General features: G+C 34.2%; 1 pseudogene across 1 annotated transcript in view; it reads left to right on the top strand.

Annotated features, from left to right (window-relative positions):
• Positions 1 to 16,139, top strand: part of LOC143239434 (uncharacterized) — a 38,175-nt pseudogene extending 22,036 nt beyond the window's left edge. The window contains exons 6-12 of the transcript XR_013021179.1: positions 244 to 449; positions 1,157 to 1,435; positions 9,875 to 9,991; positions 10,578 to 10,703; positions 11,401 to 11,564; positions 12,662 to 12,779; positions 13,980 to 16,139. The product of XR_013021179.1 is annotated as an uncharacterized LOC143239434 (transcript). The remainder of the gene's footprint in view (positions 1 to 243; positions 450 to 1,156; positions 1,436 to 9,874; positions 9,992 to 10,577; positions 10,704 to 11,400; positions 11,565 to 12,661; positions 12,780 to 13,979) is intronic.
• The last annotated feature ends 1,555 nt before the right edge of the window (positions 16,140 to 17,694 follow it).

Genomic DNA, 17,694 nt, shown 5'->3' with positions numbered 1-17,694 from the left:
TTTAATCCAAACAATTGAATAATATTGTGCATATTTGTTATGCCCTTAAGAATATTTGCATAGTTATTCAATTGTTTAATTATTATTGATGTCATAATGTTGAACATTGAACCTTTTAAAAATTTTAAACAATCTTTAAAACAATATATAGTATGAAGTAGACAAAAAACTGTGATGTCAAACAGATTACATGTTTCTCACAAGTCTGAGATACAGAAAGAAGTTTTTTAACATTATTTACAGAAAGTTTAGGCACAACCAAACAGCATGTGACAGGGTTGGAAGACCAGCTGTTAGAAAAACAGTCTGAACTAACAGAACTTAATCATCAGTTGAAGACAGTTGAGCTGTCTTACAAGGAAGATGCTGTTAAAAACAAAGACAAGTTATGCACATTGGAACAAGAACTCACCAAAGAAAAGACTGTTACAAAAGAGTTAAGACGACAAGTAAGGATGTTTGCACCTATTCTTAATCTCTATTAAATAAATAACAATGGTTTAGTGTTTAGAATAGTGTGACACTGGAGACAGTACTTTTTTTTTTGGTTTATTTTTATATAAATAATGTTTAATATTATATAAGTAATAATGAGAAAGCATGTACATTCACAGCCAAAAAAAATCTTGTAAGCCAGAATTAGCCTTTTTTCATTAGGAAGAAAACCAGTATTGTTTAAGTTTTTTTTCAATATTATTCTTGAATGTGTGTTTGCAATTAGGGTAGCAATGAATGAAAACTTATTTCACTTTTTTTAAGTATTATTATGCCCAAAATGAAAGATGTTACAAGGCTGAGTCTAAACCCAACTTACATTTTTGTATTCATGAAAGTATTGGCTTAAAGACAAAATTTAATATAGCTGTAAATGCCAAAATCTGCACAGTAAAAAATTATGAAAAGCCAAGCCAGAATCAGTATACATCCTATAAGACATTTAATAAGGGTTTGATTATAAAATATGTTAATGCTCAAGGGCTGGTTGTCACTCAATATTTTGTATTGTTTGTATATGTATGTCTGTACATAAGCTACATTATAAAAAAACATATGCTAAAAAAAAAAAAAAAAGTAATGTAATTTTATTTTTCATTATTATATTTGCAATTATAATATTTACAACTTACCACAAAAACATGTTATGCATTTTTTACAGATCTTCCAAGACAAACGAGAAAATAGCCAACTTAAAAGAAACATGACAAGTTTAAAGTCAAACTTAGCACAAGCCAACCAGATAGCAGATTCTCGCCGACTGGAAGTTTTAACATTACAATCAGAGTTAAATGTTAAGCATCAGGCTGAATTGAAACATCGAGCAGAAATGGAGACCCTACAAACAGATTATAAAAAAACACAAGCTGAAGTTAAACAGTTAAAACAAGAGATGGAGGAACATGCAGCTCGAGACCCTGCTGTTGCTGACCAGATGAAGGTTATTGTTTTTATTCGTACTTAATTAGTATCAAAATTAATTAACTTTCAGTACATTATTTAATAAAAATAATACATCATACATATCTGAACTTAAAACATACAGCCAGGAAAATGGTTAGTAAGTACATAAATAACTTACATTTGAAATTCTAGAGTGTTAAGTTTTCTTCAAGGCAAGTGAATAAAACTATTATACTCACACTAAAAACAAAGTAAATGGTGTTAATATTAGATAAAATATTAATATATGCTGCTAAAGAGAAATATAAATAAAGTCAAATTTTTTCTTTTGGGTTCTTATTTTCTTTAAATATTTTGCTTTAATGTTTTGAAATGTTTTTATGATCAACTTATATTGTTTATTTTGCATGTTGTTCTGGGCAAACCTGTGTTTTGAAATTAAACTGTTTCAATGCACACGTACAGGACTTTTTGTAGAATTGTATAAAAGTTTGGAATAACAATTTGTGATTTTTGGAACATATAATCATGGGACTAATGGAGAAAAAATAAAAGAGCAGATTTTTTGTTTTAAAGATATCAAATGTTCATTCAAAATGTTTTTTGTGGGCCTCATGCCTGGTGGCTTCACAATGGATTTATGTGGTGTCATATGTCGGGAGGTCAAATGTTACATGGTCCAACCTTTCTCCTTGGCATAGTTTGGTCTTCTTGGAATTTCTGTCTCACATTTGAGTTGCTATATTCCTGTCACCTGTTTCTTTTTCACTTTGTACTCAATTTTATATGTTTTATTTTCCTGTATTTGGTTTTCACTTCCTCTCTCGATATTCCTGTTATTGCTGTTCTATTAACTTCACATTTACCTAATGTGCTCCCTAAAGACTCCTAATCAATTTGCCCTTTCTTACCATTGGGCAGACTATACTTTTTTGATTGGCAGCTGCTGTTTTTTTTAACCTCTTTTGGAGGTGGATTCCAAATCTACTGTTAGTCTACCACAAACTCTTCTCTGATATCTTGCTTCCTGACCTTTTTCAGTTTATCTCCTCTAGGATTTAAACATCCACCCACATGTTTGCTGTGCATGGCAACTTGTGAAGGAGAGGAGAGGATACTGGTGGTTTAGGGATCCAACCCTATGACACCACTTTGGCCTTGAATTCATGTAGACGGACAGCTTTGGGGTGGCCCCTCCAGGGTCATCCAGCTGGTCCATTTGGGCTTGGGTCAACCAAGTACCAGTGTTGGACATTCTAAATGGGTGTTGTGGACATTGTGTCTAATGTTGGTGTTTGGGTATAGTGCATTCAAAACCCTGATGTTGCTGCATTGTCCTAGTTTAGCATTGCAGTGCATCCCCTTGTGGGCACCAAAATATTATTTCTTTATTATGGGTTCCCCAAATAAAAATAAAATAGTGAAAAAAAAGACCATAGGTAAACAACCACGTTTTGAAGATTCTGAGCAGCAATCGTCAACACCTGTACCTCATTTTCTGATACTATATATTCTTTCAGACCAATCTTTAGGACAAATGTCTCTTTTTTTTTATTCAGAAGGGACTAGAGGGGTTGTTGGCTATCCTAGGTCAGTCAAAAAAGCTCCATTTTGGTGGCATATTGGTAGAAACATCCACTACTAATCACAGTGAACTCCTCTTCTGTTCAAATGCTATTGTGGATATACCCATTGAAATTACTCCCCATGCTACTTTGAATTCATCACAAGGAGTTATTGTTGAGAGGGATTTGAAAAACATCCCTGAGTCAGAAATTCTCATTGGTTTCTCCACCCAAGGAGTTTCTGCAATGAGGCATATGTATCTCCATTCACAAAAATATAATTATCATGCAGGCTAATATACTAATTTTGACGATTACATCACTACATTCACCTGACACCATCAAGGCAGGTTATCTAAATTGCAAGGTATGACTATATATTCCAAACCCTCTTGGGTTTTTTCAATGTCAGACGTTCAGTCACTCAAAGACATCATGTTGTGGTTCCTTGATGTATGATCATTGTAGTGGAAAGGACTATGATGCCTATGAGTGTGAAATAGACCCTCATTTTGTTAATTTTAGTGGCTCTCACCTGTCTTACTTTTGTTCATGCCCTAGGTGGGTGAATGAAAAAGAGGTACAGCATTTGAAAACAGTTCTTAACTCGAAGCTTAAAAGTTACTGTTCACCAGTGGGAGTGCAGACGGATCTCTCTGTGTCTCTAAAACAGTCATTCCCAAACCATGTGAAAAGTCTTTTGCTGTTCATGATTAAGAAAGTTGATGAATCAATGTCAACACCTATTTCTGTCCCTACCATTCCTTCCAGCAGATTCTTGGATCCTCTTTCTTTGGTTCAATTGTCAGATGTTTCCTTGTGTCCATCTTTTTCTCCAGCCCAGAGATGAAGAATGATCATTTATTCATGCCCTCAGTCACTGGAATCTTCCAACAACAGAGACCTGACCATTTGACTCAGGGCAGGATCCATGGAGGTTGATAGACCTCCTTCGATTAAAGAAAATAGTCAAAAAAGACATGGTAAAAAACAAAAGGGCTCTACTCCCAAATTGCCTATACATAAGTAAAAATGGCCACTTTGATACAGTGGAACTGTCCAGATTTACATTCTAATCTGGATAACATCAAAGCACTGATTGATTCTTACCATCCTGTGTGTATTTCCTTACAGGAAAAATTTCTGAAATCGGCAATGCAGTAGTCACATTTAAGCAGTTTTATTTGTAAATAAATGACAGGTTGTGTGATGGACAAGTGTATGGAGGGGTGGTACTGCTGGATGATCAGCATGTGCCCATCCTGTCTTTGCCACTCAACACACCCTTAAAAGTCATAGCCATCAATGTTTTCTTGGGTCATACCATCACTGTTTGTTCTCTCTCCCTGTTGCCTGGAGAGACAGAGACCTATAATCAATCAGACCGTGATGCTCTCATTGAACAGTTGCTGTGTTCCTTTTTAATCCTGGAGAATTTAATGGACATAATCCCCTCTCAGGAGGTGCTGATATTGAAGGTAGGGGTCGCTACATAGAGCACATGGTCTCAGCTCACAATCTTTCTATCTTCAGTACTGGTTCTCATACTCATTTTCATGCACCTAGTCAGTCTTTTACTGCTATTGATCTCTGCATGCTCCCCTTCACTACTTTCCCACTTTTCATGGAGGATTAACAATAACTTACGAGGCAGTGATGATTTTCTTATCATTCTGAGAGAAACTGGCCATGACTGATGCCACCCGATCCATGTTCCCTGGTGGAAGCTGCACCAAGACAACTAGCCCTATTTCACTGCTCTTGCAGAATTTGATTGTACCATTGAAATACAACTGCGTGGCAGCAGTGACTGACTTATTATCCAGGCAGCTGTTCAATATATACCTGAAATCTTAACACGTTTACCATGGTATCCTCGTTTGTGGTGGAATCTCACCTACCACATGGCACAGAAGGCTAAAAAACAGGCCTGGGACACCTTTTGTAGGTATCCGACTTTTTCAAACCTCATTGCTTTTCAGTGAGCCCATTCACATGCTCAGCAAGTAAGACGTCAAAGCCAAAAGGAATCCTGGATTACACTCACAACCAGCACCTCTTCTACCACCAGTTTCAAAATCATATGGGACAATATCCAGAAGGTCAGTGGGCAGTATAATTCTATCCCTCTTTTGATCTTGCTCTCTGATAGCTAGGAAGTTGCTGATGCTAAGATCATAGCCAATACTGTCAGCAAAAGCTTTTGCTGGGTATCTAGCACTTCTGCTTCATCCTCCACCTTATTAATCATTAAGACTCAGACAGAGTGATTGTCTCTTTCCTTTTGGGCTGATCATTTCTATGACTATAAATGCCCCTTTACTCTGGTGGAACTTAAGCTGGCTCTTCATCAGTTTGGCAGTACATTGATAGGACCTGATGATATACACTATGAGATGCTGTGCCATCTTGCTCCTGCTTCTCTTGCTATTCTTTTGGTTGTTTTTAACCGTATTTGGCAGGATAATGTTTTTCTTGATGTGATGTACCAGGCTATTATCCTACCTTTCTCTAAGCCTGGGAAAGATCCCAATATTCCTTCAAACTATTGTCCAATTGCTTTGATGAGCTGTCTGTAAGACCTTGGAGAGGATGGTTAATGTTCATCTTGTTTGATTCAAGGAATCAAACAACCTCCTCTCACCCTCCCAGTGTGGGTTCCAACAACAGTGCTCCACCGTGGACCACATAATTTTATTTGAAACATCAATCAGCGAAGACTTTCTCAAGCAACAACATCTTCTGTCAATATTCTTTGACCTTGAGAAGACTTATGATACTACATGGAGGCATGGCATTTTGCGAGACATCTATTAATATGGATTGCTTGGCCATTTCCCCAATTTTATTAAAAATTTTTGAATGGGCAGACACCTCCAAGTTTTGTGGGTTTGACACTTTTCAATTTTTTTCCTTGGAGTCCTTCAGGTCTTTGTCTTTAGTGTCACACTTTTTAATGTAAAGATTAATGCCATAACTGGATAACTCCGTCTTAGTGATGCAAACAGACTCTATGCTGACAGCTTCCACATCTCCTGTCAGTCATTAAACATGAGGTTTATTGAGTGGCAACTACAGACTGCTCTCAATCACTTACTGAAATGGACCACAGCAAACAGTTTTAACTTTTCTCTCTCTAAAATTGTTTGCATGCACTTTTGCTGCCAACTGTATATACACCCCAATCCTGAACTTTGTCTTGGCAAAGTTGTGCTTTTTTGTGGTCCATGAGGCAAAGTTCTTGGGGCTTATCTTTGACCATAATCTGACCTTTGTTCCACACGTTAAGCAGCTACGAGTCAAGTACACAAGACCACTGAACATCCTCCTTGTCCTCTCTTCCACCTATTGGGGAGTGGTTTGATTCTCTGTGCTAAAGATATATCGTATTCTCATTCGATCAAAACTGGACTATGGGTCTCTGGTCTATGACTCTACTAGGACCTTGGCCTTGAAGATGCTGAACCCCTTCCTCATCAGGGGCTTTGGCTCTGCATGGGAGATTTTTGCACTTCCCTAGTCTTGAGTTTGTACATAGTCTCATTAACCTCCTCTATACCTCTGCCATTTGCAACTGTCTTTACTGTATGCTTCCAATTTTTGATCCTTACCACAGCATCCCACCTGGGCTTGTGTTTCCCTTCCTTGTTGGGACATACTTTTTCAGAACAGTTGATCTGCTATTGTTCCTTTTGGCATTTATATCCAGACAGAATTGGATGAATTGGAGCTGTCTTTGGATGACATTTCTGTATCCACTTGTCAGCCCATCCTACCATGGCTTATTACCATCCCCAAGTGTGATCTTACTTCGAGTCATCTGAAAAAAGCAAATACTCTTGAATGGAAATACCATCTTTTATTTGCTGAGCATCTTTCAAACCATCCTTCCATTCCTATTTATACGGATAGGTTTTGCCATGGTTTGTTGTGTCCTCTTCAGTTTGTGTTCACTGCCAAATTTTACGCCATTTCTCTTGCCCTGGATCACATAGAAGCTAAGCAGTACTTATTGAATTATTTATACCAACTCGCTTATCTCTCTACTGGCCCTGGAATTGCTTCACGTTAGATCTTACCCTGTTTTCACTGATATTCAAAACTGACTGGCCCATTTCTTCTGGATACCAGGCCATGTTGATATTTGTGGGAATGAGCATGCTGATGCAGCAGCTAAGTCTGTCTGCTCTGGTGCTATCACTGCTGTGCCTGTTCCATACATGACTATGATCCTGTATTCAAGGCTTAGTTTCGCACCATTTGCCAGTCGACTCAGAGCAATGTGAAAACAAGCTTTTCCAGATATGGTCCTTTATTGGACTTTGGCTGTTTTGTTTCTGTAAGGTTTGGAAAGAAGTTGGCCTTATTAGACTATGCATTGGTCACAGTTTTTTAACTCATCATTTTTTTTTATCTGGGAGTGATGCACCAATGTGTGGTCTGTGGGTCACTCAGGTCGCAATAGTCCACATTTTACTGGGCTATTTTACCCCAGGTTGCTCTGGGGTTGCAATTCCATTATTGCATGGGTGTATGGCTCCTTTAAGCTCCTTCTGAACAGGAGTCACCCACTTACACTCTCCACCTCTTCTGAAACAGCTCTAGGGGCTGGTTGTTTATATGAGAGAGGTCCTTACTTAGAGTAACCCACTCCCTGTGCATTTTGGAGTCTTCAAAATCACCATCAGTTGCACTCTACCCTCTCTGTTATGTCTACATTCTATTGACCTTTGAGCTCATTCTACCTTCTCGGCTCGGTCCATTTACTGCTGGAATGGAATCTTGCACAATATCCTCTTTTGCCACCATTTACCTTACTCATTTTCTGAGAGACAATTTACAGTCATAAATTAACAGGTATGTCACTTCTTTGGATCAATCACCATAAAGCTTTGAGCTGTTGATCTGCAGACAAGACTGTCTTACTTATTAATTTTCTCAACCTTTTTGTGGTTCATCAGGTATTACATTATTTCCTTTATCTTACCTGTTACTGTTTGATGGCAGTTCTTGCAAACAGTTCTGTGGTGAATGCTCTGATCCAACCACAAAGGGGGCATTTGACACAGAAGAGATCTCTCTCTTTGGAATTTGGATTTTCTGTACTTGGCTCATGCACATCACATTAATCTCATTGCATGTCATGTGCTAGGTACTTTCATTCCAGTTGAAGGTCATCTATCATGTCTGGGCCCAATCTTTTTCATGAAGTGGCTGTTGGTTTCACTCGCTTTCTGAGACCTTTACCTTCAAGGGAGTTCTACCTAATTTGATGCATTTGCTATAGGCCTTAATACTCAGTTATTTCTCATTCAGTTGCTGTTACCTCATTGACAGGCTATGCTTTATATATCCTCCCATCCAATTGCTTCATTAGGTGATTTCTCTGGTACACTCCACTCTTTGATGGGTTATCTTGATTGCACTTTGTTGGCCAGCATAACCTTGGTTTCTAAGGCTCCAATCTGTACTCCTCTTAACACCTGTTGATCTTTCTCTGTTTGACATGCCCTAGCCAATCTACGTGTCTCAATTCCCTTCATTTTGTTTTATGAATTATACACAAGAGCAAGTAGCATACTCAACTCAGAAGTAGTGAGGTTTTCGTCCTCTGATCTCTGAATATCTTTCTCTCATGGTCAGGGGTATCCTTCAAAGGCTTTGATGCAGGTTTCTGTTATTCTCTCACACTGTGGGATTCTAGCTAATTTTGTGAGAGGAGACAAGTACTGTATTAGAAGTTATAATTTTCATATACTGAAAATGTTCTTCTTTTAGGTACTTATCTCTGTTCACACTTCCCACCCTTCCTCCTAACTTCTCTGGTGCTCACATTTTCTGCAAAAGTTTGAAGTGAAGGTTCAGTAGAGGAGTGTAGAGGGAGTCACATGTATCACATGAATATGCTGTGCTGCTATTGACTGATGGATGATGCATGATGATTTGCATGAGACACATGTTGGAATTTACTAATTTTAATGAGGGAACAGTGCAAGGCTTGTGGCATGCACAAATAAAAAGTGTACATGTAGAGGGAAGCACTGGATGAGAATAGCTAATTGTGTGAGAGGTAATATGTATCTATTGGAAATATCTTTTCAGTATAGGACAGTTATAACTTTATGGGAGCGTTAAAGTTGCTACGACATATACAAACTTTCTCTTTAGTTTGTTATTTGCTATAACACTAAGTTTTGCTCTTATAAATAATTTTTATGGGCCAGCAAAATGAAATGAGACACTTATATCAGGTTACAATTTATTAAAAAAATTGGATTTTACTTATTTTATTATACAGTGTTTTACTTTAAATGATGTTGATGTACAAATATGGCCTTTTTTTGCTAGTACAGTTTTTATTGTATGAAATAACGTTATTTAACATGGTTTGTGTAAACAAGTTTGAGTCACGTGTTTATGAATATGTGGTAAGATAAATAGGAATTTGTCAGTAGTGGTAAAAGGCATGGTACTGGCCAACTCAACAATTCTTACTTGCACATTAACTCACGCAACTCTGTATGTAAAATAGGAAGTAAATGATATTTTACTGGTGTTCTTAATTTATATATTAATATAATGTTTCAAAGTATATATTTTTGTTTCAATTCTTTCTATACAACAGAAACAGTTTCACACATTTCTTTTTCTGTCTTTAGGAAATTCAAGTTTGTTATTGTTGTTGGAACAAAACTTTATCATATTAGATGATTAACACATATTTTTCACATATAAGATTAAAAATGAATGACTTAACTTTATTAAGACATTTTTTGCTTTTTAAAAAAAGGAAGAGTATACACTTTGTTTACTCTAACAAAACTTGATGCTAGCTTAACTTTATAGGTTAAGTAAGTTGGGCAACAATTCATGTTGAAGCTTCCATATTCTTATTTTATTTTTTATATCAGACACTGAGCTGGCACTTGAAGGAGAAAACACAGGAACTAGCAGCTATAAAGGAACAGCTCTGTGTTGCAGAGACAAGCCACAAGGGAGAGCTGGAAAGTCTTAATCAACAATTACAGGTAAATTTATAGTGATTTTGGAGTAGTTTAACACAGTGGCAGTACATTAGGTTTTAGCATATTATAAACAACTTTCAATTTGTAAAAACAAAATTAAAATGAACAATGAAAAAGGTCTCAATACTGGTTCATGTTTTTCATTTATATATGTGCTAGTATCTGTCCTTTTTGTACATGTTCTCATCAGACCTTTCATACATAAAGTTTCATAATCCAAGTTATTGTTGTGTTTTTATTCTTGTTCATTAGGTATTTATTTTATAAAAGAACCTCCTCTATACCTCTGCCATTTGCAACTGTCTTTACTGTATGCTTCCAATCTTTGATCCTTACCACAGCATCCCTACTGGGGTTGTGTTTCCCTTCCTTGTTGTTATCAGATAGTTTCTTTAGCTTGCAAATTAGTTCATACAGGTAGTATTTTTTTTCTAATGGTATCTAATTTCTTCACTTTTCACAAAATGACCTCAACTGTTTAAGAAATAATTATTTGAATTACCATTTAAGACCCTCAAAAGCATTTTTATATATATATGAATTGGATTGTATTTTTATTATTTTATTCAAGTAATTAATTTGTCTCTAGCATCTACAGAAAGAAACTGAAGACCTGAAAGTTGAACTTTCCAACACTCGTAAAGAGAAGTTTAGCTATCAAACCAAGTTAACAGAGCTTAGGAGTGCCTTGAAGTCCACAATGGATCGAAACAAAGTATGTAAGAAATACATTTTACAATGTTTACTATCATTTCAATAAAGAAGTATTTTTGTATTATTATGGTGCATAATGACTTGTGCTATGAAAATGTGACATATACATCAATATTTTGTGTGTCATTACATCACAGTAACTTATATTGATTTTTAAGGAATATTTCTTTTCTGGCCCTGTATGGCTTTCCATTAAGAAGACATGAACCACATTGCTGCCAACAAGGCCTTTAATTCAAGACTAGAGCTCATCCATTCTAATAAGTTCCATTAAAAGATAAAATAAGAAATATTAAGCTTAAATCCAAGATTTAGTGCTATTCACAAGTAATCTTAACAAAGTATGTATAGAGACATTACAAGATTTGAAAGTTATTACATGTATTTAAGTGTTCATAATATTCTTTTGCATTTACCTCCAACCCTAATTAAGATTACTTGGTAATGTTCCAGGACAGTCCAGTCTTCTTACCATCTGGGTTTTAGTGGAAACTGTAAAAGTATATTAAGTGTTAAAGAGTAAAACTTGATTCTCCATGTTTCTACCAGTTTGCCAGTAAGTTTACATAAAGTTAAGACTGGTTCGTTTTCTACAGTTCTTTGCCTTTAACTTAGTGATTTGTGTAAATTAGTATGAACTCTTACCTCTTAAGCTGGCTCCTATTATGAATCATAATGCTAGTGTTGTATAAACATAGGAACTCCAAAATCAACTCTTGATGTGTAAAATTGGTTCTTCAGAAAATGATCAAGCTAAAGATGCTAGCATTCTAGATATAGCACCTCCAGCATCTCCACTTCCTTACGATGACACCTTTATTACAACCCTGTTGCAGCAGAGTGCTGTTCTTCCTGAAAGCAGGTAATTTTATTTGTTTCATTAAATACTGGGTGAAGTTTTATATCATATTACTACTTGGGTGTTTTAATTGTGATAGTTTTCTGTACTACGATGGCAATACTAGGAATTTTAGTATGTTGTATGTTGTTTCATTTGAAAATGTTCAGTGCTGTGATGCTAATGCAGGGTGTTTTTATGTTTTATCATGTTATTATTTGGTGTTTAATATTGATAATCCTTGTATTTTTTATATTATTCACTATTTCTTTGCAATAATTCTTATTCTTTATTATGTTGCTTGTTTATTAATTGTGATATTAGGTTTTTTTATAATGTTATTAAGAGTTTTATTGTGATAATGTTTGACGGTTTACGATTTTATTACATAGCATTTAATTGTGATTATTCTTGATGTTGCATGATGTTTCATCCTAATGGCGTTATATAGCGTTAATAATACTTGGTGTTGAGATTCATTAATGTTAGGTATTATATATGTATATGTATGCTTGTTTGTATCATGCCAATACTTATTGTTGTACTGTAACAGTTCTGGATGTTGCATGAAGTTGATACTTGTGTAATGTGATATTAACCCTTTGTTTAAAGCTTGTATAAATCTGCCTATCCATCTACACACAAAGACTTGCAAGTTCTTGCAGCAGGCCATTCAAAATGTTGCACACAAAATGCTTGCATCATGTGTTGTCAACTGCAGTATTCTACACTAATATCATATGCTGCAAACTGCAGTTGAAGGTTTAATAAATGTTTTACCATGCTGAAACCTTGTAGTACATTGTGCTACTACTTGCTGTATCAGTATTTTCCTTTGTGTTATATTTTGCTAAAATCTGGTTTTATATCTTGAAATGATGTAAAACAGACACTATTTAATGTTACAGAATATAACTAATTTGATTGCTAGATTACTTTACATTTGTTTATCATTTCTCTATCAGTGTTTCCTCTCAAACAGATAAATGTGGTAAACAGCAATTAAAATATACAAGAGACCCAGTAATTGTTTATTGTCTTTACTTAGCATAAAATTAATCTATACTATTAGGATTTGTAGCTATAATTTATAATGAATTAAATTTTGGATTTATTCTTAGACCTCTAAGTAATCTTCAGACATGCCTAAATGCACTGAAGAAAGAAATGGCTGTTCTTCAAAAGCAGTTGGAAGACCAAACTGAAACAGCTGCTGGCTCTTGAAGGTGTCAGCTCTAGGTAACTTGTATATGAAATTCAGTTCAACTATATTTTGTTGTTTCAAATTATTCAGCTGAGTCTTTGTCTTTTGAAAAATTTAGAGGAATTATTAAGATAAGACAGTTCAAAGTATGATGTGGCAATTCATCATTAATTAATTAAAAAATGTGAAAGATTACTTATCAAAACATTTCTCACAAGTAACACATTTGACTAGTTCTAAAACTTTACTAGCTTTTTGTATTAGTTGCACTTAAATTTTCCAAGGTATTTGTCCAGCTGACTGGTTGATATCAACCGAAGGTTTCAGCTGATTGGATTATAGAGTTTTAGGCTGAAAACATCATTAGTTATTCACCAGTTGAACTTTTGGTTACACATTCTACACGAACTTTCTTAGTTTGGTTGTTTTGTATTTCACACAAAGCTACTCGAGGGCTATCTGCGCTACCCGTCCCTAATTTAACAGTATAAGACTAGAGGGAAGGCAGCTAGTCATCACCACCCACTGCCAACTCTTGGGCTACTCTTTTACCAACAAATAGTGGGATTGACCATCACATTATAATGCTCCCCATGACTGTAAGGGTGGGTGTGTTTGGCATGATGGGGATTCAAACCCGCGACCTTCGGATTGCGAGTCAAATGCCTTAACCACCTGGCCATGCTAGGCCTGGAACTTGCTTAGTACAAAAATAAAATATCACACTTATTATGTTTAGTATACAAGTAATGAAAAGTTAGAAATCAATATCAGAAAAAGGATTTTACAAAAGCATTCAGTAGAGTTACTTGTTGGTCATTCTGCATTTGGTGTAAATGTTTAAAAAAAGTGAAAGACAAACTCAGTTGAACTTAAACCTCTGACCACATTTTCTGGCAAGTGCTTCTCCTAACTAGCTGAGCTAAAATTTATAAGCCTTAATCTGTAATCCCCTGGTTTCATATGAGATATCTTTGCAAATCCACCACTGAAGTTTGAAATCTGAATATTATTTTGAAGGATGTTTAAAGATTATATTGTTAATATAATAATGCTGTATTTGTGTTAAATGTGTGTGTCAACCAAATATTATAATTTTGACTTTTTTTTTCTTAAGATTTTTTTGTTATGATTTTTTTCAAAATATACACAGGACACTTTATGAGATTACTGTTTTGTATTAAATTAATTAACTCTGGTAAGATATGATAAATTCATTTTGCTTTAACATATAGGCTGAAAAATTGGGTGATTCTCATGTCAACAACTAGCACAGCTGATACCACCCTATACATTGAGATGAAACTGTTAAATTGTCTTCCTGGACATCTTCACCTGCTTTGGTAGAAAAAAGTGCAATGAATTTTGTTTTTATGTTAGTTGTTTGTTTGTTAAACTGTAATGTTGTGTTATATATATATCTTGTAAATATATGATTTATTAAGCCAGTTTAGTTTTTATATCTATTTCTGTCTTTACTGTTATTTTAGCAAATGCTGTCTCAAAAGTCATGTGTAGACTTTGCACATTGAGCAAATATATTGTTTTAATTTGAACTGGAAGTAACAAATAGCATTTGTATTGTGTGTTTAGCAGAACTTTGAGAACATTTACATGTACTCACCAACTTTTGAATATGGTCTTCAGTTTTTTGTATACTGTAAGAACTGGTGTTCTTAGTTTCTCAGACTTGTGAAGAAACAAAATGTATAGTCCTTGTGTGATTATGTAGAAATATGAAGTTATTCCATCTTATAAATTTGACGAAAAAGTATACCACTGAGTAGGCCCATTTATAGTTGAGTGGTTTCACAAACAGTCAAGTTTGCATCTTTCTTTCTTTCTTTCTTTTTTTTTCTTTATTGTGAAAAATGCTTGCCCCAGTAGTTAAAGTGGGTAAATATTTTGATAGTCAAGATTATTAAACAGCTAATCGAATTTACCTTTCAGAAATCTAGTCTTCACTATGTGCTAACATTTTTGCTTTTATTTTTACTTGCCTTAAGACAGTGCAGTATTGTAGTAACTTTTATTGGAAGATATATATACACACATTTGTTATAGCTCAAAAAACAAGCCTAAACAAGAATAAATTAAATAAAAAATGCTGTACTAATTGAAAAGATCCCAGGGTACAAGCTATAAAGTGGGATTATAAAATGTAGGTTTATAAAATTATCCTAGATTTTGGAGATAAGTGTGGAAGTAGGACCCACATTGTGGTGGGGATACACCGACTATCAGTCTTAACCACCATTTGCCAGTCTCACTCAAGAAATAAAATCATAACAATAGGTATAGAAATAGAAATTAGGTGAGTGAGATGTGGGTGCTAAAGCCCAATATGTCCCACATCTGCCTGCAGACAGTTGTAGGAAGATGACTCCTCTCCCAAGTAAAGAAGAAAAAAATTGAAATAAAAATAAGGAAAAGTGCAGTGTTTTTTTGTTTAATTTATTCTTGTTTTGGCTTGTTTAAGTTATAACAAACTAATATAATTAGTCAGGGGTTTGAATTTGCTATTTTTAATGCAGTTTTTCCTTGTAATTTTGCTTATTTAACTTCATTAAAATGTATTCATTTTCACTGACGTATATATATATATATATCTTATAATAAGTTGGGAGTTATGACTGTTGAAATATAAGAAATGGTTGTTAAATGCATCATCTAACATACTCTGTGAGTGTTTGTGAAACTGTTAATGGCTGCTTATGGTTTTAAATAACTTTAAGGTGCTTTTAGAAACATACATTTAATTTCCACAAACTATGTCCTCAGTTTGAAACTGTTATAGTACCAACCGTGCTATATAATGATAATTACTCTTTGATTAGAGATACTTGCCCATTGTAGAATCAGAATAACTACCATTCAGGCTGGATGCACTCTGTGCCACACAATATGTAAATAGAGATGTATAGTGAGTACTGAAATGCTATGTGTTACGTGCCTCCACTGGCATAAGCACCATAACAGTCTATGCAAGTAGCTAATCTTCATTTGGTGAGCTCGTTTAGAGCATTAATAATGCCATATCAGACATACCACACATGGTAGGAGGCACAATACTGCTCTTCAGTTTTTCTGTGTTTTATGAGGACCACATTAGTGTGTGTTGTATATGAAGTAAGATATAAAAGTTACCAAATAGTTGAAACCGATGGACAGTTTGCTGTGCTAAATTGAGGACATAGTTTTTGGACAGTATTATCTGACTTTAAAGGTTTTTTATTTGTTAATATTAAGATTTTTACTCTGTATACTGTAAATATTTCATGATTATATGTACTTAATTGTATGTGTTATTTAAGCATTAACTATAGATTTTTTTCTGTATTAAGAAGTGGCACTGCAAAGCTTTATAAAATTTATATCTTTTTTTGTTGGATAAGAATATTTGGTTTTATTTTGTATATGTTGTGTAAGGCATTGTTATTAGCCCAGAAACATTTTTGAAGTCCTTGACATGGTTTTGGACAATGGAACTGATTGATCTTCTCTTGGGAGTTAGATATAACACATGGTTTAGTGTTTTTTTATGATTTCTTTATATTTCTGATAGGCCAGTAGTAGCAATATGTAAATTTTAAACTTTCTGTTTTACTATTTTAAAATTAGTAAAATGTGTTGCATGATACGTCTTAATAAAGAATTGAATAAGCTGTTCACAGATTTAAATTATTATATTAACATTTAAAATTGCCATTATAAATTTCAATTTTTTAAAAGTGCAACCATTTAACAGTAACGATTATACTTTTTAACTGTGTACTTTACCATTTTTAATAGCAATAATTAAACATTTTTCTTATAAATTATTGAGCATAGTTCATTGTGGGTAGATTCGAAAGATAAGAATATATCACACTGAGCAAGGTATTGAAGAAGTTTTCTTAAGTATCAGTTTGCAGAAGTTACTTTTTTTAGCCAATGCATTATTTGGCAGATAATGTGTTGTAGTTACTAGAGATCACCATGTTATGTCTTTTTATTCAAACAACTTATAACCAAAGTATGTTGCTGTGATCAACTATGAAAATAAAACTTTCAAAAAAAGAATAATAATAGTAAATTTTGGTTTTGCTTTTTTGTAGTGAAAATGACATAGCAAGATGTAATATGTTTGGCAGTAAACATCAATCATCAAGATTGTTATTCCCCCCAAAATCTCAACACATATCAAGTCTTTAAAGAAATGAGCTATTATTTTGTAATTTTAATTTATGTTTGAAACCAGTGGAGCCGAAATAGGGTAAAGATACATAGTGTGTTATTTTGACTTTCAATTTTATTTTTTACTGCTTTGTTTGTGTTTATGAAATTAAAGCCATAGGTAAAACATATAGCAACACATTAAGTATTTAATAACTTATCTGAATTACGTTTTTGTACAAATAAAAAAGTTATTAACTGTTTAAGTGAATTTTCTCCATTTAAAAACATTTCCAACTGTGGCAAGAATCATAAAAATTACTAAGTTTAAGCAAAACATGCTTGGCTAGTTATTGAAAACCTATACTGATGGTCATATTTCAGTTAATTTCATTTGAAAAATAGTTGCTTTAGTGAGCAGAAATGACTAACTACTTGTTGCATTAGGAAGGATGACCATCAGTGAATTTACTTTAGTCATCTACAGCTTTCAGACTGTAGAATTAAACCTTTATTATTGCTATTGTTATAGTAACTTTACAAATATTTAATACAGAATTGAATAATAGACATCCATAATCCATAATTTTTGGATAATAATGAAGACTGAGAAATCATAAAAATGTATTTTAAATATTACATAAACACTCATTTGTTAACATAGGAAATATAAATGTAGTTTTAATTAATGTATCCTTTTCAGATATTCTACTAAAATTTTCTTTCATCAATGTTTAAGAGCTAGCATCTTATAATGAGAATACCATAAAATACCTTGTGTTAATGAATAGACAT

This window comes from Tachypleus tridentatus, chromosome 13, assembly GCF_004210375.1.
Source record: "Tachypleus tridentatus isolate NWPU-2018 chromosome 13, ASM421037v1, whole genome shotgun sequence".
NCBI lineage: Eukaryota > Metazoa > Arthropoda > Merostomata > Xiphosura > Limulidae > Tachypleus > Tachypleus tridentatus.
This window is presented reverse-complemented; position numbering and strand designations above follow the sequence as displayed.